Source organism: Schistocerca americana, chromosome 8 (genome assembly GCF_021461395.2).
Source record: "Schistocerca americana isolate TAMUIC-IGC-003095 chromosome 8, iqSchAmer2.1, whole genome shotgun sequence".
NCBI classification, from domain to species: Eukaryota; Metazoa; Arthropoda; class Insecta; order Orthoptera; family Acrididae; genus Schistocerca; species Schistocerca americana.
This window is the reverse complement of record NC_060126.1, coordinates 488237892-488261437: the sequence shown is the minus strand read 5'-3', so window position 1 is coordinate 488261437 and position 23546 is coordinate 488237892. Positions and strand designations below refer to the sequence as shown.

The window sequence follows — 23546 nt, the reverse complement described above, 5'->3', positions numbered from 1 at the left end:
TGGTATGAGAATCGCACGTGCAGTTAACACCTACTCCAGGAGATGCTGAAAAAGAAATGAGGACATCAGGAAAGGGTTATGGGTATGAAAAAGACACATTGTATAGTGTCAAGATATAGTCTACAATAATATGTTGACAATGAAAAAAATTACATACCAAATTTACTCTTAACTGTACCCCTTCAGATAGCTGCAGTCTTAAGTTGTTCCAAAAAGAGGTGAACTGTTGAACCGAAACGGGCCAGACTGCCTAAGCCTTGAGGATTATACGAGTAAAACTTTGAAGTAATCCTTCACTCAACCATCACAGAAAGAAATTTTTTTACAGCGAGGTCTCTTATAAAACTATGTATAGAGTTATTCAAAAATCGCACCGATTTTGATATATCAAATTATAAACTTTATTTTTCTTAAAACGTTCACAAAATACATAGAGACGTTCAAAACACCTTCTCACCTCTCACTTCATGCCTAGCATATGAGCAGCTCTTCTATGCTGATAGGCAAGAACCGTCCCCGAGTGTCTCTGTGATGGCCGAATATCAATCATTGTGCAACACTGTCGAGTCTACCATTGTTCAGAAATCGTACGATAACGTGATCGACACAGTGAGACGACTCTGTTCCAGTCAACTGCTGTAGGTGCAACATAGCAGTTAACAAATAATACTGTTTTCATTGACGCTGTATACAAGTATTTTTCAACTTGTAGCAATAGGGAGTTTCTGCTATGTAAGTAGTTTAATCTATCGCTGACTCATTGAGTGACTCCCCTTCTTTGGTAGAAACGCAGGTGTAGAATTTTTTATATGATGCCTACCATGTGAGAGTAACATATTTGGATGGAAGGTTAGCTTAGCTACTTTCCCAGCTCCCTTACGCGAAATGCAAAATTTCATCTAAATACACTACTGGCCATTAAAATTGCTACACCAAGAAGAAATGCAGATGATAAACGGGTATTCATTGGAAAAGTATACTACACTAGAACTGACATGTGATTACATTTTCACGCAATGGGCGCATAGAACCTGAGAAATCAGTACCCAGAACAACCAACTCTGGCCGTAATAACGGCCTTGATTTATCACATAAGAAATTCGGTGGCATTACTTCTCAGCACGCTCTCGTAGCAATACTACAGGAACCTTACTTTTCACTTGCGGTCGTAATGCCTCATTGGCTGGGAGATCTCGAGAGATACGTTTAGCAGATGACGATTAACAACTGTGTCAGTACGCTTTACTGGCGCTTCCATGCTGCGTTTTATTGCTATGGCGGTTACTGTTTCTCTTTTATTTAACGCCACAGTCAGAACGTTGAACTGCAGATTGTTGCAAGTAATTTTATGATATCTTGAGTTAATCATATAATGAGAAACGTTAGTTAAAAAATTATCAGCAGCTCTTGACGATTCTGAAATACGATATCTTCACTATACAGATGCCTGGAATGAAATCCAACACGTAGGCGCGAAGTCTTGTGATCTGTAACTCCACGCAACAACTTCTCCTTCTCTTTCCGGTGAAATACCGGCGGCGAAAATTTCTTCCACCACCAGGATTCTCTGACAACGAAGGCGATTTAAGTCGTAGTCTGAAGAGAAGAGTTCCTGCGCCTCAAAGACTGTCTATGGGGCTGTAGGTGAAACTGAGAAATTTATTGTACTTTACAATCTCATTTCATCGGTATGAAAAGAAAAGGTTCACTGTCAACCAAAACCTTAGCGCTCTCGGTTTCTAAGCAAAATGAGTGTTCTAGGTAAGTGTACGGAAATTTAATCAACTGACATTCAATACTACATTAAGGTTAATAGAGAAATCACTGTTGGTAATTCTGCAGATAGGTTGCTACCAGTGCCTCAGCGCGATTGGGACTCAAAAGAAATGACAAACTCTATGATACACATCATATTATGGGTCATTTACTATTATCCATTCTATTGTAGTGTGTCCCTGGAACAATTCGAGATGAGACCAGGGCTTTTTACTTGTCCTGAACAACAATCACAGTATCCCAAAATAGGTAGTTTTGCACACTGCACCGCCCATTGTTCTAAACATTGTACAGAGTTTCCTGGAACACGTCAAGTAAGGATATAAGGTTGTCGTTTTATGCTACTACCAACAATTCTATCGAAGGAGGACGCAGATTTTCGGCTTATGGTTCTCTCTACTGAGATTCAACTTGCAACAAGGTAAGTGAATTAAAGCAATGATGAACATAAACAAGAGTTTCTTAGGCATGTTTCCTTTCAGTAAAACGATCTAAAATTGCTTATCCGATTCAATACGGTTCAGACAGGAATAAACAAAATACAGCCATGTGAACGGAACTATGATCCCAATGCTGAATCAATCTTCCACTGTGTAGCGGAATGCGCACCGTACATAAATTCAGAGCTGATTTAAGCTATGTACCCGACCAAGACTCGAAAGCAGAACGTCGCGTTACGTCGACAATTCGGTTAGTGATCGAGCCGACAAGGCGCGACTAACGAACCTCCCACACAGCTTCGATTCTCTCAGTATCCCTCTGTTATTTTCAAACACCAAAGAAGCTCTTAAAATCCTTACCAGAACTATAACTTTCTTGATATTATTTTGATATTTAAAATAAATCTTCTCTTTTCAGGCCAAGTTAAATATAGGAACAAGAGAAAAACCTTAAGCAACAGTGGTAGTAATACTTTCTAGAGCTCCGTTCCCTTAAACTGGACAAGGACCTCCTCCCGATACCATTCAGTGGGAAGTGGACACATAATGTGGTGCTTCGGCGTATCTTTAACCGAATTTGTGTTGCCAAGCCAACACAGACTGATGATTCAATGTACATACACTACTGGCCATTAAAATTGCTACACCAAGAAGAAATGCAGGTGATAAAAGGGTATTCATTGAACAAATATATTATGCTAGAACCGACATGTGATTACTTTTTCACGCAATGTGGATGCATGGAACAACCACCTCTGGCCGTAATAACGGCCTTGATACGACTGGGCATTGAGTCAAACAGAGCTTGGATGGCGCGTACATGTACAGCTGCCAATGCAGCTTCAACACGATACCTCAGTTCATCAAGAGTAGTGATTGCCTTATTGTGTCGAGCCAGTTGCTCGGCCATCATTGACCAGACGTTTTCAGTTGGTGAGAGATCTGGAGAATGTGCTGGCCAGGGCAGCAGTTGAACATTTTCTGTATCCAGAAAGGCCCGTACATGACCTGCAACATGCGGTCGTGCATTTTCTTGCTGAAATGTAGGGTTTCGCAGGGATCGAATGAAGGGTAGAGCCACGGGTCGTAACACATCTGAAATGTAACGTCCACTGTTCAAAGTGCCGTCAATGCGAACAAGAGGTGACCGAGACGTGTAACCAATGGCACCCCATACCATCACGCCGGGTGATACGCCAGTATGGCGATGACGAATACACGCTTCCAATGTGCGTTCACCGCGATGTCGCCAAACACGGAAGCGTTCACCATGATGCTGCAAACAGAACCTGGATTCATCCGAAAAAATGACGTTTTGCCATTCGTGCACCCAGGTTCGTCTTCGAGTGCACCATCGCAGGCGCCCATGTCTGGGATGCAGCGTCAAGGGTATCCGCAGCCACGGTCTTCGAGCTGGCAGTCCATCCTGCTGCAAACGTCGTCGAACTGTTCGTGCAGGTGTTTGTTGTCTTGCAGACATCCCCATCTGTTGACTCAGGGATCGAGACGTGGCTACACGATCCGTTACAGCCATGCGGATGCGATGTCTGTCATCTCGACTGCTAGTGATACGAGGCCGTTGGGATCCAGCACGGCGTTCCGTATTCCCCTCATGAACCCACCGATTCCATATTTAGCTAACAGTCATTGGATTTCGACCAACGCGAACAGCAATGTCGCGATACGATAAACCGCAATCGCGATAGGCTACAATCCGACCTTTATAAAACTCGGAAACGTGATGGTACGCATTTCTTCTTCTTACACGAGGCATCACAACAACGTTTCACCAATCAACGCCGGTCAACTGCTGTTTGTGTATGAGAAATCGGTTGGAAGCTTTCCATGTCAGCATGTTGTAGGTGTCGCCACCGGCGACAACCTTGTGTGAATGCTCTGAAACGCTAATCATTTGCATATCACAGCATCTTCTTCCTGTTGGCTAAATTTCGCGTCTGTAGCATGTCATCTTCGTGGTGTAACAATTTTAATGGCCAGTAGTGTATTAAGTGGGCGTAACTTCTTCTTCCGTCATCACGTCCTAGTCACACGGAGTGCCGTTCAGATGATTTTGTTTCGTTTCCTTAGTGTATCTAGTTAGTTTTGAAACTTTTTTATAGTCACGGCTGAGACCCGTTGCGATCCGTTTGCTGATTACGTAAGTAAATTTATAAGCCTACACCGTCAGACTGAAATTCTTAATATCCAAATGTCTAAACATAACTATTATAGGTATTTAGGCAGTGGAAGACCCACCAGTTTCGCTGGAGAAAGTTTGTTACACCAGTGACGTTGATACTACCCCGTTAAGGTCGATCACAAGTCAGTCTTGGAGGCATTCATCGAAAGCTTCGGATTTTATCCACATTTGACACGGCAAGCAAACAGATAACTTTTTATGCAAGGTCGGCCACTTTACCTTCTAAATATGGAGTTGATATGGATTGACGAAGCGGTAGACAAATCGATCAACGAGATGGATACGGTCACTGGTCGTTACAGGTGTAGAATGAATTTTTCATCGTTTTTCTATCGTTGCTGTCGTGCTTGTGGCCATGTGGTACGAATCAGGTCTAATACACATTAATTCTCATCATCAACGACACCTAAGAATTTTGAATTTTCCACCCTATTTACAATTTCATCACCAAATGTTACGCTCACCAGCGGTGTGCTAGCCCTAAATGTGCAGCACTCCATATGTTGTGTCTTTTTTAAAATTGACGGTGAGACCATTCGGAGAAAACCAGTCAATGATACTTTCAAGAACGTTGCTTACCATTTTCTCTGTTTCTGTATGTATGCTTGGATTAATTACAACACTGTCCGCCTCTGCTAGCTGAGTTTCATTGTAGCCATTTTTGATACTGTTTTTGTGCAAAGAAAGTGAAAAAAAAAGAGTGGTCAGCGCGGCGGAATGTCATATCTACCGGCCGGGGTTCGATTTCCGGCTGGGTCGGATATTTTCTCTGCTCAGGGACTGGGTGTTGTGTTGTCCTTATCATCGTTACTTCATCCCCATCAACACGCAAGTCGCCGAGGTGGCGTCAACTCGAAAGACTTAGACCAGGCGAACGGTCTACCCGACGGGAGGCCCTAGCCACACGGCATTTCCATTTCAATTACAAATACAATTCTAGTGTCATCTACAAAAGGACTGATTTCTTAAAACTGCGTAGTAAACTCTTAAGTTTTTGAACTGACAGCTTCGTCACTCTAAGTTTTGTATCAATTGATATTCTTTGCAACAACGCTACTGTTGTGCGGAAACATGCATTTGCGTTCTGCACACGGAATACGTTTACAAGTGTTTGATGATAAATCTACAGCTACCGTCTTCTGTTATGCTCCTTCCGCAACAGGTGTCTAGTTAATACATGTCATGTCTGGCCGTTCTGACTACCACACACTTGGCATCGGGCTGGCATAAATTTCCGCTAAGGCGCAGATGTGAGTCGAACCGCCTACACTTAACGCGTGATTCACGGCGCGTGGGGCGAATGCAGGACACGACGTCTCCATTGACATGACTTCACTCTCGATCAGACTAAGAGTAACATTTCGTACAGTATGAAACGGCACAACGGAAGTCTGAACAACGTCACTTGATTTCATAGGTCTTTCGTCAGTTTTCTTGTTGATCAGTCCTCTCTTTGTTGGCTAACCGTGAGACGAAAGACGCAGATAATTTATAAAAGTTCGTATGTCGTCTGAGCGCGTTTTGGTAGGAAGCTCAATTTTAAGATTCTATTATGGTGGTCATCTCATGATCAGTGATCAGGCAGCCACACTACCCAGTCCACAGTATCAGTCTGTGTATCACATTTTAATAGATAGTGTATGCAAAATGACATTTATTTAATTTACGTAAGGTGGATGTTGAGTTTAAGTTTGGAGGGTTTCTTTTTGTTAACAGGGGCTTATCGTAGCCGAAACATTCATCTCCCTGTACATTCATGTCTGTACAGTCACTTAGTGGTTAAAATCAGCACTGTTGAGTTGCACGTGTGTCCTCTTAGTTCAACAGCAAGTCTCGTTCCCGGCGGTAGCTTCGCGTTTAGTGGGCTCTCATCTCACCTGGATTAAATAATCATTAGACAGATGTCTTTTCCTTCTGTCAGACTGTCGAGCCCGCAGTGGTAGTAAAGAACGCTATCTTCAAGTTATATAAGGTTTATTTCGTGAATTTCGGTGTTTTCTCTGTCAATAATAATTTTTTTCTGAGACGAATACGAGAAGTAGTTGGTAATTTTCCATTATAAGCGCCTTTGCGAATGTATAAATGGATGAAAAATTCTGTTGCAAAAAAAGAAACCCTCGCTCTTACTCTAGACCTAAACACCACATCCATCTCACTTACAAAACACTCGCGGGCTTCTTAGCGTACGACCGCCAGACTGGCACACATTCGATGTACCGGGTGATCAAAAAGTCAGTATAAATCTGAAAACACTAAACCACGGAATAATGTAGATAGAGAGGTTAAAATTGAGATACCTGCTTGGAATGACATCGGGTTTTATTAGAACAAAAAAAAAAAAACAACGTTCTCAAAATGTCCGACAAATGCGCGTCGTTTGGTGATGATCATGTGCTCAGCCACCACTTTCGTCACGCTTGGCCTCCCAGATCCCCAGACCTCAGTCCGTGCGATTATTGGCTTTGGGGTTACCTGAAGTCACAAGTGTATCGTGACCGACCGACATCCCTAGGGATGCTGAAAGACAACATCCGACGCCAATGCCTCACCATAACTCCGGACATGCTTTACAGTGCTATTCGCAACATTATTCCTGAACTACAGCTATTGTTGAGGAATGATGGTGGACATATTGAGCATTTCCTGTAAAGAACATCATCTTTGCTTTGTCTTACTTTGTTATGCTAATTATTGCTGTTCTGATCAGATGAAGCGGCATCTGTCGGACATTTTTTAAACCTTTGTATTTTTTTGTTTCTAATAAAATCCCATGTCATTCCAAGCATGTGTGTCATTTGTACTTCTCTATCTACATTATTCCGTGATTTATTCAGTTTTCAAATTTATACTGACTTTTTGATCACCCGGCATGTTTTGCTTGCGGGACCCATCGAGGTGTGTTTCGCAATGCCAGCGGAGCGTCTCTTTGCTCTACAAATAAACCAGTTCTATAGAGGATGCGACTACATATGCAGAAAATACACTCAAACAATAAAAAGCTATGCACCACGACGGAGTTATGCAAATTAGTCACAAATAGATATTCGTATAGGTTTCGAAAGAAAATGTAAAACTGTAAACTATGGTGGCCGATGGAAGAACGTGTGACCCTGCAGCTCAATTTCGCCATTCAGATCGCAAGAATAGTAAACAGGGGACATGTCGATACCATGGCATGAAGTCTTTGCGAATTTCACTCCGTGTGCTCAGTTGGACAGCAACTGACTGGCGCGTGAACAGTATACCTAGATGGCCTTTGAGCGAGGACGTGTAGTTGGGTTCAAAGAAGCCGGTTGGAGTAACCGGTGAATCGCTCAACATTTGAGATTGGCAGAAATGGATGAACCGTCGCCAAACACAGTGTCAGGAAGGAAGCAGTCAACATAGAGAGACGACAGAACAAGAGCACTGACCAATCGTCAGAGATGCACTCAGAGTCCTAGATTCATCAAATGGTTCAAATGGCTCTGAGCACTGTGGGACTTAAGATCTGAGGTTATCAGCCCCTAGACCTCTTGTTGTTGTTGTTGTTGTTGTGGTCTTCAGTCCTGAGACTGGTTTGATGCAGCTCTCCATGCTACTCTATCCTGTGCAAGCTTCTTCATCTCCCAGTACCTACTGCAGCCTACATCCTTCTGAATCTTCTTTGTGTATTCATCTCTTGGTCTCCCTCTACGATTTTTACCCTCCACTCTGCCCTCCAGTACTAAATTGGTGATCCCTTGATGCCTCAGAACATGTCCTACCAACTGATCCCTTCTTCTAGTCAAGTTGTGCCACAAAATCCTCTTCTCCCCAATACTATTCCCCCTAGAATTATAACTACTTAAACCTAAGGACATCGCACACATCCATGCCCGAAGCAGGATTCGAACCTGTGACCGTAGCAGCAGCGCGGTTCCGGACTGAAGCGCCTAGAACCGCTCGGTCACAACGGCCGGTCCGGATTCACCACTATCATCGATCCGACATCGCTTGCAGCACCTGTCCTGGGATCGTGACCATATTGTTTAGACCCCAGATGACAGTAAAACTGTTGCGTGATCAAATGAGTCTCGATTTAAGATGGTAAGAGCTTATGGTAGGGTTCGACAGTGACCAAAACGATCATTAATAGGCGGTTCATTCAAATAGAATTGAGTTCACGGAGCCCCTTGCGTCTACTGTATTGACCTCTGAATGCCAACAAGCCCGTTGGCAGTGGTGTCCGACAGATTCGGCCAGTAATCTCATTCACCTACCCCAGTAAAGGAGATTACAGGTGGATTGTGTCTTCAGTGACAACCCGGACATTGGTGGGATACCAACCTGGCTGTCGCCGCGCATACGGCCCGACAATGTGGAGTGATGGTATGGGGTGCCGTTTTACTTCATAGCACGGCCCCTTTGTTTGTCATCCGCAGCACCACTGCAGTACAGTCGTACGTCGACGATACTCTGCTCCCGGTGTTGTCATCCTTCATCGCAAGCAATTCTAAGCTAAAAATTTCAGGAAGGCAATGCCGATACGCCCGCCCATGGTGAGAATTTCTACTGCTTGTCCTCGTGCGTTGTAAACCCTAGCCTGGCCAACAACGTCCCCGGATCTCCTCACAAACTCAGAACGATTGGAGCATTACGGGCAGGTCCCTCCAACCAGCTTTGGATTTTGAGCACCTAACGCGCCAATTGGACAGAATTTGCCACGACATCCCTCAGGAGGACATCCTAGAGCTCTATCAATCAATATCAGACACACAAGGTCGACGATATAAAGTTAGTTCGTAGTAAAAATATTTCTGTTACTGATAAATCAGAAATATGTACAGTATTTAACAATCATTTTCTGAGCATTGCTGGTGAATAAAATAAAAATTTAGTTTCTACAGGGGATCATATAACCCTCTTGGCAAATGCCTTTCCGGGATTGAGGTCTGAAATACTTCTCAGTGATACAGACAAGGGGGAGATTGAGTCAATAATTAAATGACTAAAAACTAAGGACTCTCATGGATAGGATTTAGTGCCTAGCGGAATATTAAAGTATTGCACTGCACATCTTAGCCCTGTACTTAGCTATACTTGTAACTTTTCCTTTAAGGACAGTCAGTTTTCTGAACGATTAAAGTACTCAGTAGTAAAGAAGCTTTATAAAAAGGGAGAAAGGGATAATGTAGAAAATTTTAGATTTATTTCTATGCCACCAGTGTTTGCTAAAGTTATTAACAAGTTTGTTCAAATGGTTCAAATGGCTCTGAGCACTGTGGGACTTAACTACTGTGGTCATCAGTCCCCTAGAACTTAGAACTACTTAAACCTAACTAACCTAAGGACATCACACATATCCATGCCCGAGGCAGGATTCGAACCCGCGACCATAGCAGTCGCGCGGTTCCGGACTGCGCGCCTAGAAACGCTAGACCACCGCGGCCGGCAACAAGTTTGTGTACATAACGTTAATTGACCATTTTATATCACAAGATTTGCTACCAAATGTACAGCTCGGCTTTAGAAGCCGTTTAACAACTGAAAATGCAATATTCTCTTTTCTCTGTGAGGTACTGGATGGGTTAAACAAAGGGTTTACAACGCTAGGTATTTTTTTATTTATTAAGACGTTTGATTGGTTTCGTGTTGACCACAAAATATTGCTCCAGACACTGGGCCCTTACGGAATACGGGGAGTAGCTCACAATTAGTTCACCTCTTACTTCAGTAACAGCCAGCAAAAGATCATTATTGACAGTGTTCAGAATGGCTGTGATGTGGGGTCTGAGTGGGGTACAGTCAAGTAGGGGTGCCACAGGGATCAGTGTTTGGGCCAGTCCTGTTCCTTATTGATATAAATGATATGTCCTCTAGTATTACAGGTAACTCTAAAATATTTCTGTTTGCTGATGACACTTGCTTGGTAGCAAAGGATATTGTGTGCAACACTGGCTCGGTTTCAAATAGAGCAGTTCATGCCATAAGTTTATTGCTTGTAGAAAATAAACTAACGATAAATCACTGTAAGACTCAGTTTTTACAGTTTCTAACACACAATTCCACAAAACCTGAAGTTTTAATTTCGCGGAATGGGCATATGACTAGTTAAACTGAATAGTTCGAATTTCTACGTGTTCTGATAGATAGTAAACTGTCGTGGAAAACCCACGTTTAAGATCTTGTTCAGAGACTTAATGCTGCCATTTTTGCTATTCGAATGGTCTCTGAAGTGAATGATCGTTCGGCACGAAAATTAGTCTACTTTGCTTATTTTGATTTACTTATGCCGTATGGTATTATAGTCTGGGGTAGTTCTGCCCATTCTAAAAGGATATTTTTGTCTCAGAAACGGGCGGCTCAGGCAATAAGTGGTGTAAGATCATGAACCTCTTGCCGAGCACTGTTCACGAGTCTGGGTATTTTGACATTGGCCTCTCAATATATATATTCCTTACTGTCTTTTCTTATTAACAATATTAGCTTATTCCGAAGAATAAGCAGCTTTCACTCAGTTAATACTCGACAGAAATCAAACCTGCATTTGGATCAGACTTCCTTAACTCTTGTGCAGAAAGGCGCGCGGCATACTACAAGCTACCACAAGATTTCAAAAATCTTTACAGTAATCGACGCGCTTTCAAATTGAAACTGAAGAGTTTGCTCATGGTTCACTCCTTCTATTCTGTCGAGGAGTTCCTTGAAAAATTAAGCTGGTTCCTGTTGACTGCGTTTACTAAAACTTACGGCTTAATATTTTTCGGTTTCATAAACATTTTATTTTTGTCTGTTATTAGTTTTATTGTAATTTCATGTACTGACAAGCTCCATGACCTTGGACATCTGCTCATCAATTTGGTCCTACGGAACTCGACGTGTAAATAAATAAATAAAACAAATAAGGATCAGAGATGTACCAACACGTTACTGAGTTTCTCAATTTCTGAAGCTCTTTCTCTTGAATAAATCTTCCAGCTTTTCTGAAATTGTACTCATCTACCGATTTCCTTCGAATTCTGATAATTCCTTAGTGGCGCGTCGTTCCTCTTTCTTTTTTTTTTTCAGAGACAAACATAATGAGCAGTTTATAATTGGAGCTTACAAGCGCCTTTGAGGAGATACAGAGGACTGAACTTTTTAGTGTGACAAACCTTTCTTGCAGAAAAAGAAGCCCTCACTCGTACTCGCTTACTCGAGACGTTAACTCCACGTCCATCTCACTTACAAACTGCTCTCAGGCTGCTTAGAGCACTAGGCCAAGGGCTGTCAGTCTGGTACAGCTCTGAAGTAGGTTTCGCTATGTTAGCGGAGTACCTCTTTGCTATCCAGATAAACAAGATCTGTAGTGGATGTGACTACAGGCAAAGAAAATAATTATACAGGGTGAACCCACAACTCTACGGCAGAATTCGGGAGAATGTTTAAGGATACCTTCCCCTGTATTTTGTTACAAGCGAAACGCGGTCTGTGGTGGCTCGATACAGAGTATTAACGCGATTTTGATTTTCTGGTTTATTATCCCCACTTACCTTCATTTTCTGTGGGAATAACTTAACAGCAACAAAAGAGTACGAGTTTGTTTTTTTAGGTCCTGAGGTGTTGGTTATGCCTGAAAAACTCCAGAGGAGACGAGTAAAAATAAGAAGTTAATGAATTATGATACGGATTATTTTTAAAACACCAGTCAATTACCTCCCGAAAGAATTCAATGTTTATCTCAAAATGTCAACGTCCTTCATGCATATCTCGTAAGGGCAGCGGCGTTAAAATAAGAGAAATTGGATCTGCTATAGTAATTTGCTTTCAGTCGTTCTTCCCGTGAGCTATTCTCAGTGTCGGAGTGGAAGGTTTGAGAGAGATATGGAGACATGATGGCTACACTGTCTGACCTTCACCACACACCGGACTGTCACTTTCAACACAAATTTGGATTTGAAACTGTTGCCCATTATTGATTTTTCGAAATCAAACGGACCAACTCGGACATAAATGAAGAAACGTCCACTTAAACCTTCAGACAGTACCACGAGACATCAATCATCTTTTACATTTTTACTGGACTTGGCTATTCAGAAAACGATAGAGGAAACGGTAGTACAGGGATGTACGAGGCCTGTTCAGAAAGTAAGCTCCGATTGATTGCCAAATTGAAACCACAGTGAACATCAGAAATGTTTTACTTGTAACAATTAGCTACACCTTTCAGCTACTTCTCTACGTAGTCGCCGTTCTGACTTAGACTTTTGTCGTAGCGTTGTACCAACTTTTCAATAGCCTCATCATAGAAGGCAGCCGCCAGTGCTTTCCGCCAATTCTCCACGCTGGCCTACACCTCGTTGTCTGTGTCAGAATGTTGTCTTCAAAGACAGCGGTTCATGTGACCAGAGATGAAACTCAGGGGGAGACAATTGCGGACTGTATTGTGGGTAATCTCACATTTCCATTTGAAAACGATGCAGGAGCATCTTCATTGCCCCTGCAGAATGCGGCTGAGAATTGTCTTGAAGAAGAAACAGCACGACAGTTATGTAATGTTAGCTGCATAGCTTCAGGCGAAATTTCTCACCAGGCCCTCGTACTTGGCGGCAGACACTATTTTCTAGACATCTTTACGCACTCACTGCGAGCTCAGAAATGAGAAGAGCGACGTGATGCTAACTGGGGTTATACTAGAGACACTACCCAACACATCTGTGCAAAGCTTTATCGGATATTCATAGTCGTTTCCATTTCGCGACCGATCGGAGCTTACTTTCTGAACGCCCCTCGTATGTACTTCAAATGATAGAGTTTCATTCATCACTGGCTACGAAATGTTCACAAGTAGATGATCCCATGATAACATGAAGCTCCGTGATGGAACATGAGTCATGCTCAGATAGCGTAACTCTTGTCCCGTTGCCACCGTAAAGTAGGGATCCGGGTTGAGATCCTGGTACGACACACATTTTAATCTGTTGCATATAATCACAAAAAAATGAGCCTCGTTGTGCCATTCAAGACAGAAATGTTCAATGCTATGATACAAATGAAGTGTGCAGTGGTTATAAGAAAAGAAATGTGATGATAAACTGAGGTTTTTTTACTTCGTTGTTATGCCTCGTAGTTATGTAAGTAACATAGGTATGTAACGTCTTTTGCGACTGGACTAAATAAGACTTTTATTACACTGACGTAAGTAAGGCTTTCATTACAGCCGCAAAAGAAGGCATATATCCTATATTACTTGTGAAGTTTTCAGTTCGTATGATACAAGCCGTGTTCCGTAGTTTTAGATAATCGCCTTGAACCTGCCATAAAGACTCAACATCACTGTAGACTTTCATAATGGTCCCCAGACGTCGAGCGGATGCATGTGTGCACTTAAAACGAAACCCATCCCACTTTTCGGGTGAGCTACATTATGTCTAAATGTGTGTATACTACAGCTGAGTTCTGTGAGTTTAATACGACAAGCTTGTAAAAAGCAGCGGAAGGAAAGAGACCGTTATACTAAATGAAAATGTTTACATGAAAATCTTGGGTATCAGCTACAACTCCCTTACGAATCAACAGCCGAAATTGCACTGTATTAAATATAAAAAGTGTTTCAACTATGTTCAGAGAATTATGTAAATTTGTTATACGGATCTATTTAATCCACAACCGTAACTGCATTGTATTAGATACAAAAAGTATTTTAACTATTGTCAGCGGATTGTGTAAATTTGTTATACGGATGTATTTGCTGCTACTCTATTAGGACACAATCGATTAAGCAAGCATGCTCTTCTGTATTCACGCCCTGTTGAACTTTTTTCCTGTTGCTATATGAAATGTCGTTTAAGTGCAATGCCCTGAAACACTGTGGGAAGTTCAGAATTTAACCCCAGACACTGGGGCACAGCTTGCTCATAACAGATTCCTAAACACCACCTTTCTTCATTCGTTCACAAAGACCTATTAATTAAATAGTCATCCTCCAACAGAAGTCGAACCAGCTGTTAGCGAGCACACACAAGAGCCCTTTACCTACTTGGGCTAAAGGCTACTTTGAAGCCTTTGGTACTACTTTTCGAAGTAGATACATAAACTGCATGAACCTAAATATTATGAACTTCAATTAGATACACGCGAGATAATATCACAAACATAAAATTTATCAGCGCCGTGGTCAAATATCACACAATACGGTATATATATTATAGCAGAATCCTCTTGTTGTGTATATAGTGCCGCGTAGTCAGCATGTACACAACTTTCCCACTAGAGCGCGCCGCGCTAGGCACAACAGCGCAGGCGCAGCGCTCGTCTGTCTCCACTCTATGAGATGGCGCTGCCTTAGGGACGGACCAAATTCTGCTTCCGCCGATCCGCGTATTAATATGTAATGCAGCCAATGAGATTGCTGCTAACGTAGAACCTTTTCTCCTCGCGGATCACACTCGCGCAGTGATACCTGAACGCGCGAGGTCTTATAACGAGTGTACAGACCTCCGATTCGTCAGTCTGCATTTGTCTGCACCAGTCTGTAGTCAAGTTTCAGTCTGCACCTAAGAAGATTATCATATTCCTGTACATAGCCATGAAGATAAATGTATAGACACTTTGTCAAGTATCAGAGATATGTGAGAATAAGATTAACGTACCAAGACCCAAGGAACTTCAGATTGTCAATTGTAAACGGCATCCAGAATCAAGTTACGTGATGTCTATGCTTTTTTATTATTTTAACAAATGTGTGTGAAAATTATTCAAGTTCTGTTTAAAGTTGGTCACCGTCAATCTGCTACTCTAAGCGTGCAAGTGGCATTTCTATCATCTGACCTAACGGCAGAAGATAAACAAGCCACGATAAGACCACGAGACATATTGCTGACACTCGCCTACTTCGTTAGAGCGAAAAGTCAAATAATCTGAGGGTGTGTGTACCGAAGGTCTTACAGTACGCACACCACACCTCTACTCCGAGCACCACGCCAGCCGGGATAGCCGAACGGCTCTAGGCGCTACAGTCTGGAACCACGCGACCGCTACGGTCGCAGGTTCGAATCCTGCCTCGCGCATAGATGTGTCTTATGTCCTTAGGTTAGTTAGGTTTAAGTAGTTCTAAGTTCTAGGGGACTGATGACCTCAGAATTTAAGGCCCATAGTGCTCAGAGCCATGTGAACCATTTGAACCGAGCACCACAAAAATGTTCACTATCAATTTACTGTTAAAAGATTGAGCGCACTTCACATGAGACGCGAGTCACCGAATCAGGCAGATGACTATTGGAGCTTGTGGCCTCACCCCTCATAAGGAACAAAGCCCATCTTGTCTCTCACAGCACGCTAGATCGTTTAAAACAGTACGGAATAACAAAGAAGAGCCACAACTATTGAGATTCCACCCACCCGTCTATTGATGGAGGAGGAAGTGCGTCACCAGGTGGCGATCTTCCAGACACCTGCCGTTGTGACGCAGCGCCGGAACCACCTCCAGCCGCCTACAGCAGAGATGACCTCTGCCACTGGCAGAGATCTCGGCTGTGGAGGATGTCTTCGGCGATCATGGATCTAGCGGGTGCTGTGGAGCGTGTGTCATGTCCAGAAGCGAGACACCAGATGGCTGTTGCTGGTAGTCGGATATTTCGGTGGTTGAACGTCCCCCTGCAACACATGCCACAACTCCATTTCACCAAGACAAAATTTTTCGTAGAGATCAGTCTTTCAATTGGTTTGCTGTGTCCATCTTTTCCATTTCGACTACACTTATTATTTCTAGAATTTGTCTCCCTTAGACGTTTTCCTGCGGCAGGTTAAGTGCATTGAGAAAAAAAGGAGCACCCACGAAGAGAGGCTTAGGAAACGAAACTCCATGGTCATGAGCGCATGTGACGTTATTTCAGTGATTACACTTGTCCGTATGAATCTCTTATCAGAGTGATGTAAACCCCCTCTGGCCTGGAAGCATGCATTTGCTCGGTTGGGAAAGGTGTAATAAAGACGTTCTATCCTCTCTTGAAGTATGGTGACCCACAGCAGTTGTAACAAGTCCTTGATAGGCCTATCTTGGATACTGGCACTTCGACTGAGTTGATGTCCAAGCTGGTCCCACACACGTTCTAATGGGGACAGATCTACATCTGCATGTCAACATCTACAACTACATGGTTACTCTGCAATTCACACTTAAGTGCCTGGCAGAGGGTTCATCGAACCATTTTCATACTACTTCTCTATCATTCCACTCTCGAATGACGCGTGGGAAAAAGGAACACCTAAATCTTTCCGTTCGAGCTTTGATTACTCTTATTTTATTATGATGATCATTTCTCCATACGTAGGTGGGTGTCAACAAAATATTCTCGCATTCGGAAGAGAAAGTTGGTGATTGAAATTTCGTAAATAGATCTTGCCGCAAAGAAAGCCGCCTTTGTTTCAGAGGCTGCCACCCCAACTCGCGTATCGTATCAGTGACACTCTCACCCCTACTGCACGATAACGCGAAACGACCTGCCCTTCTTTGCACTTTTTCGATGTCTTCTGTCAATCTTACCTGGTAAGGATCCCACACCGCGCGGCAGTATTCCAGCAGAGGACGGACAAGTGTAATGTAGGCTGTCTCTTTATTGAGTTTTTCGCATCTTGCTAAGTGTTTTGCCGACATCTGAGGATCTTGCTGGTCACGGGAGTATCTCCACATCACGGAGACAGTTCATAGAGACACATGCGTGTGTGAACGAGCGCTCTGCTACCGAAAAACGGCATCACGACACTGTCGCTTGAGAGGTAACACATGAGGACGTAGATGTCCGTGACGTACCACCAGCGATCCGTCAGTCAATACCAGCTGTGACCTGAAGTCGTACCCTATGGCTCGCAACACCATACTCGCCGATGGTGGTCATCTGGGGTCGCGCAGAACCGCGATTCGTCACTGAGCACGACGCGGTGCCATTCGTCAGCACTTCCCGGTCACGGTACCACGCCAGACGTAGCCGTTTGTGTTAGCGGCAGCCTAAGCATGTCACGGTGACTCCGACTAATGATGCGGGATGGTACACAATGTTGCAAGAAGTCCACTCTTGTTCTCGGAAGGCGGGAGAAGATGCGAAAGGGCTACAATATCGTTGGTGCACAATATAGTGATACTGTCTTGTTGTGGTCAGATGTGGTAGAGTGAAACCCTGACGGCGATTATCCCAGCTATGACGTGCATATACAGGGTGGTCTATTCATCGTGACCAAGCCTAATATCTCACAAAATAAGCATCAAACTAAAAAACTACAAAGAACGAAACTCGTCTAGCTTGAAGGGGCAAACGAGATGGCGCTATGGTTGGCCCGCTATATGGCGCTGACAAAGGTAAAACGGATATCAACTGCGGGTTTTTTTTTTTTTTTAAATAGGGACCCCCATTTTTATTGCATATTCGTGTAGCACGTAAAGAAACATGAATGTTTTAGTTGGACCACTTTTTCGCTTTGAGATAGATGGCGCTGTAATAGTCACAAACGTGTAAGTACGTGGTATCACGTAACATTCCGCCAGTGCGGACGGTATTTGCTTCGTGATACATTACCCGTGTTGAAATGGACTGTTCACCAGTGGCGTAAAAGGTCGATACGTGTTGATGTATGGCTGTTGTGATCAAAATGCCCAACGCGCGTGTGCTATGTATGCTGCTCGGTATCCTGGACGACATCATCCAAGTGTCCGGACCGTTCGCCGGATAGTTACGTCATTTAAGGAAACAGGAAGTGTTCAGCCACATGTGAAACGTCAACCACGACCTGCAACAAATGATGATGCCCAAGTAGGTGTTTGAGCTGCTGTCGCGGCTAACCTGCACATCAGTGGCAGACAAATTGCGCGAGAATCGGGAATCTCAGAAACGTCGGTGTTGAGAATGATACATCAACATCCATTGCACCCGTACCATATTTCTATGCACCAGGAATTGCAAGGCGACGACTTTGAACGTCGTGTACAGTTCTGCCACTGGGCACAAGAGAAATTACGGGACGATGACAGATTTTTTGCACGCGTTCTATTTAGCGACGAAGCGACATTCACCAACAGCGGTAACGTAAACCGGCATAATATGCACTATTGGGCAACGGAAAATCCACGATGGCTGTGACAAGTGGAACATCAGAGACCTTGGCGGGTTAATGTATGGTGCGGCATTATTGGAGGAAGGATAGTTGGCCCCCATTTTATCGATTGCAATCTAAATGGTGCAATGTATGCTGATTTCTTACGTAATGCTCTACCGGTGTTACTACAAGATGTTTCACTGCATGACAGAATGGCGATGTACTTCCAACATTATGGATGTCCGGCACATAGGTCGCGTGCGGTTGAAGCGGTATTTAATAGCATATTTCATGACAGGTCGATTGGTCGTCGAAGCACCATGCCATGGCCCGCACGTTCACCGCATCTGATGTCCCCGGATTTCTTTCTGTGGGGAAAGTTGAAGGATATTTGCTATCGTGATCCACCGACAACGCCTGACAACATGCGTCAGCGCATTGTCAATGCATGTGCGAAAATTACGGAAGGCGAACTACTCGCTGTTGAGAGGAATGTCGTTACACGTATTGAGAAATGCATTGAGGTTGACGGACATCATCTTGAGCATTTATTGCATTAATGTGGTATTTACAGGCAATCACACTGTAACAGCATGCCTTCTCAGAAATGATTTCACAAAGGTACATGTATCACATTGGAACAACCGAAATAAAATGTTCAAACGTACCTACGTTCTGTATTTTAATTTAGAAAACGTACCTGTTACCACCTGTTCGTCTAAAACTGTGAGCCATATGTTTGTGACTATTACAACGCCATCTATCACAAAGCGAGAGAAAGTGGTCCAACTAAAACATTCATATTTCTTTACGTACTACACGAATATGTAATAAAAATGGGGGTTCGTATTTTAAAAAAACGCAGTTGATATCCGTTTGGTCACTATCTAGCGGGCCAACCATAGCGCCATCTGGTTTCCCTCTTCAAGCTAGACGAGTTTCGTTGTTTGTAGGTTTTTGTTTGACGCTTATTTCGTGAGATATTTGGCCCGGTCACCATCAATGGACCACCCTGTATAGTCATACATCGGGCCACTGTCAGACTAGAACGTGCATCAAATCAGTAAATTGCAAAACTGGACCAGCCAGTTACATGGACATCCACAAAGAGATCCCTTTCAAATTCAATAACGTGCTGACAACGCCGTCTCATACGAGTACGGAGTAACTCCATCTCCTTCACGACTATCGATCAACACCTGACGCTGCTCAAGCGCCTTACGCATCTCTCATCCCTGGGTACAACGATAAACACGAACAACTCTGATGACCATTCCACCCGTCAAAGAGAGTTGCAACTCCCATAACTTGCATATCTGTCAGTGGTGTGAATGTGTACGAAGCTACATTGTCATCCGACCATACCTTCCGGGTCTACATTATTTTTTCTAATAGTATATTTATGGATGGGTTAACACTAAAGCACAGCGTATAACCCACTCCTGTTCCACAATTAGTCACACACAAACGCACACACACATACACACACACACGCGCACACACACACACACACACACACACACACACACACACATACATGCATACATGCGCGCGCGCGCAAACAAACAAACACATCTTATCGTCACAGACGTATGACGTGTACGAGGCGAAGTCTTCACGAGTCAGATATTCTGATGGCACTTCACTTATAGAGATTGCTTTGCTGGCAACACTGCTTCGAAAAACTGCATTAAGTTTGCACGTACGCAATATTAGAAAAGTGCTGTACTTTGCAAAACAAAATATCCGTTTCTTGAGGACATTTCCTTAATACTACAAGTCACTGTGACGTTTGAAGGACGGTATGTTAGAGAGAGGCAAACCTTTTTTTCTACTACGGGAATTATTTAAAGCAGGTGAGGTCACCACAATTGAGGGTCACTAAGCTGCCATTGTAGTTCAGCCACATGACACGGAGTTTACTTCCATTACCGCTACACAGATAAAACGGCCAGAAAATTAACAATTACGAAATTTAGAAGTGAAAAGCGACACTTGATATAGTGCTCATACTGGGAAAGTGTAGAAAGCCCAAGATGATACTTACGAGATAAATTAGCTGCAAAGTTTAATTGCGACGAAAAAATGTGATAGACCCACCCAAGGCGGACAGGCCGTGGCAGAGGGGCGTGGCTAAGTGTATCTGACAGGTTATGGAAGGGAGGGAAGGAACTTCTGATGACCATCTAGTTGAATGGTATGTGCTCAGGCCAATACGTGCCAGCCCCACAAAGCACTCGGGGATTGTGGACTAACTGAAGTGTTGGCAGAAGACCCAACACCGTGTTGCTAGAGGAGGCCGAAATGCACGCTTTTAAGCTCACGCAGATTGGCGTGAGGTCTGGAACAGGTCAGAGAAATAAGACTAGCAAAACAGGAGGTAACTGGTAGAATACTTAGCTTTAATCCAGAAGTGGTGTACATCGGTCTGACGGTACAGGCATCACAAGTTATATATCTATTGATAATGGCACCTTGCTAGGTCGTAGCAAATGACGTAGCTGAAGGCTATGCTAACTATCGTCTCGGCAAATGAGAGCGTATTTGTCAGTGTAGCATCGCTAGCAAAGTCGGCTGTACAACTGGGGCGAGTGCCAGGACGTCTCTCTAGACCTGCCGTGTGGTGGCGCTCGGTCTGCAATCACTGACAGTGGCGGTGACACCACACTAACAATCCGCATCCCTGAAGTTTCATTGTTAAGGAAACTTCAATGATCATTTTATTGTTTTATTAACAATTTAATTTTCTTATTATCAATTTCTTGCATATAAGAGCATCACCGCTACAGGACACAAACACAGCACTGCTCAGTCTTGTACATCACTGTGTTGGAAACTAGTAAGCAACAAACTTACGATTTTGTTGCATGAAAATTATCACATTTGCAACTGAAAGTGAGCTACTGTTTAACAGTAAAAAGTATGCAATAGAGTTTGTTGTTTACAGATAACGGATAGCTTCTACATGAAATACTTTTTTTCCCTTACAGTATTTTTTAAAAATAAACTTTCTTCCATTTATTAAGTTATTGCGTAAGTTTAAGCGTTTGTGTTTTGCGCATTGGTATCCCGGTCGCTGCGGTTTTTTTGTAGATTGTTATTTTTTATTTGTAATTCACTGTTGCTATACTATTTTACATATTGTCATTTTGTCATTTGGAGATAGTGAGTGGAGCTGTGGGCGCTAGAAAATGGAGCACCAAAGTAGATAAATCGGAACATTTACGACGTATTCTTCTATTTGAGTTCAGTAGAACGGTGGCAGCAGCGGAGGCTGTCAGAAATTTGTGCCGTGTATGGGACAATGCCATTGTACGGAGCACGTTAGAAAAATGTTTTTTTTTTTTTTTCTTTTTAAGTAGTATCTTTTGTCGTAAGTGGCTCTTCACGTCCAGGAAAACCTTCAGTGTTTGATGAAAACCGTTTAAACGCATTAATCCACAATGATTCACGTCAGTTACTCAAAAACTGGCAAACGTGATGAACTGTGATCATTCCAATATCGTGCGAGATTTGCCTACAGCGGAGAAAGTTCAAAAACCGGGTGTATGTGTGCCGCATGCTCTAAGCCGAAATCACAAAAATCATCAGGTGGCCATGTGTGCATCTCCTCTTGCTCATCATCAACTGGCTCGTGAATGACACCGGCCGTTCCTACCGTGTATCGTTACTGATTGCCATAAATTGTGTGTTTATGCTAACAATAGGAAAAGAAGGGAGAGACTAAGCCCAAACAAAGCAGCAGCTCCCCGTACAAAGGCTTGCGCGAATCCGCAAAAGATAAAGTTATGCATCTGGTGGGACAGCGGTGGTGTGGTGTACAGCGAAATGCTTCCGCGGGGTGTAATCGTGACTGCTTACATTTATTGTCAAAAACTGAGACGTCTTGCAGACGCAGTCTAAGAACAACGACCGGGAAGATTATGTGAAGAAAACCTTTGGAACGGTACGCCCTCCCGAATTTTGTTAAACTGACAAAAAAACAGTGTACAGCATTTAGGTTGCCAAGTCATTCCGCACCTACATATTGGCCTTATCTTGGGCACTCAGATTCTGACCTTTCCCGCTCTCTATCGAACAGCCTTCAATGAACTTCTTTTCCGGATGAAGATGCGATCCGAACATGCCTCGACGAGTTTTCAGTATTCTATAGTGGCGGAATCAGAAAGTTATCCCAGCGTTGTCAGATTTTTGTAAATAGTGAAGGAGAATATATTACTGATGACTAAAGTCTCTGTTACGTGTATCTGTTGTGTTTGTTAAACTTATGGAAAAACTCTGCGAACTTACACAGGAACCTAGCAGTGTGGAAGGCATAATACACTACTGACCATTAAAATTGCCACACCACGATGATGACGTGCTACAGACGCAAAATTTACCCGACAGCAAAAAGATGCTGTGATATGCAAATGATTAGCTTTTCAGAGCATTCACACAAGGTTGGCGCCGGAGGCGACAACTATAACGTGCTGACATGGGAAAAGTTTCCAACCGATTTCTCATACACAAACAGCAGTTGACCGGCGTTGCCTGGTGAAACGTTGTTGTGATGCCTCGTGTAAGGAGGAGAAATACGTACCATCACGTTTCCGACTTTGATAAAGCTAGGATTGTAGCCTATCGCGATTGCGGTTTATCGTATCGCGACGTTGCTGCTCGCGTTGGTCGAGATCCAATGACTGTCAGCAGAATATGGAATCGGTGGGTTCAGGAGGGTAATACGGAACGCCGTGCTGGATCCCAACGGCCTCGTATCACTAGCAGTCGAGATGACAGGCATCTTATCCGCATGGCTGTAACGGATCGTGCAGCCACGTCTCGATCCCTGAGTCAACAGATGGGGACGTTTGCAAGACAACAACCATCTGCACGAACAGTTCGACGGCGTTTGCAACAGCATGGACTATCAGCTCGGAGACCATGGCTGCGGTTACGCTTGACGCTACATCACAGACAGGAGCGCCTGTGATGGTGTAGTCAACGACGAACCTGGTTGCACGAATGGCAAAACGTCATTTTTTCCGATGAATCCAGGTTCTGTTTACAGCATTATGATGGTCGCATCCGTCTGTGGAGACAAAGCGGTGAACGCACATTGG

General features: G+C 43.4%; 1 protein-coding gene across 1 annotated transcript in view; it reads left to right on the top strand.

Annotated features, from left to right (window-relative positions):
- The window catches only part of LOC124545983 (translation initiation factor IF-2-like), a 132393-nt gene that overhangs the window by 55877 nt on the left and 52970 nt on the right, over nucleotides 1–23546 (top strand). The window lies entirely within an intron of this gene.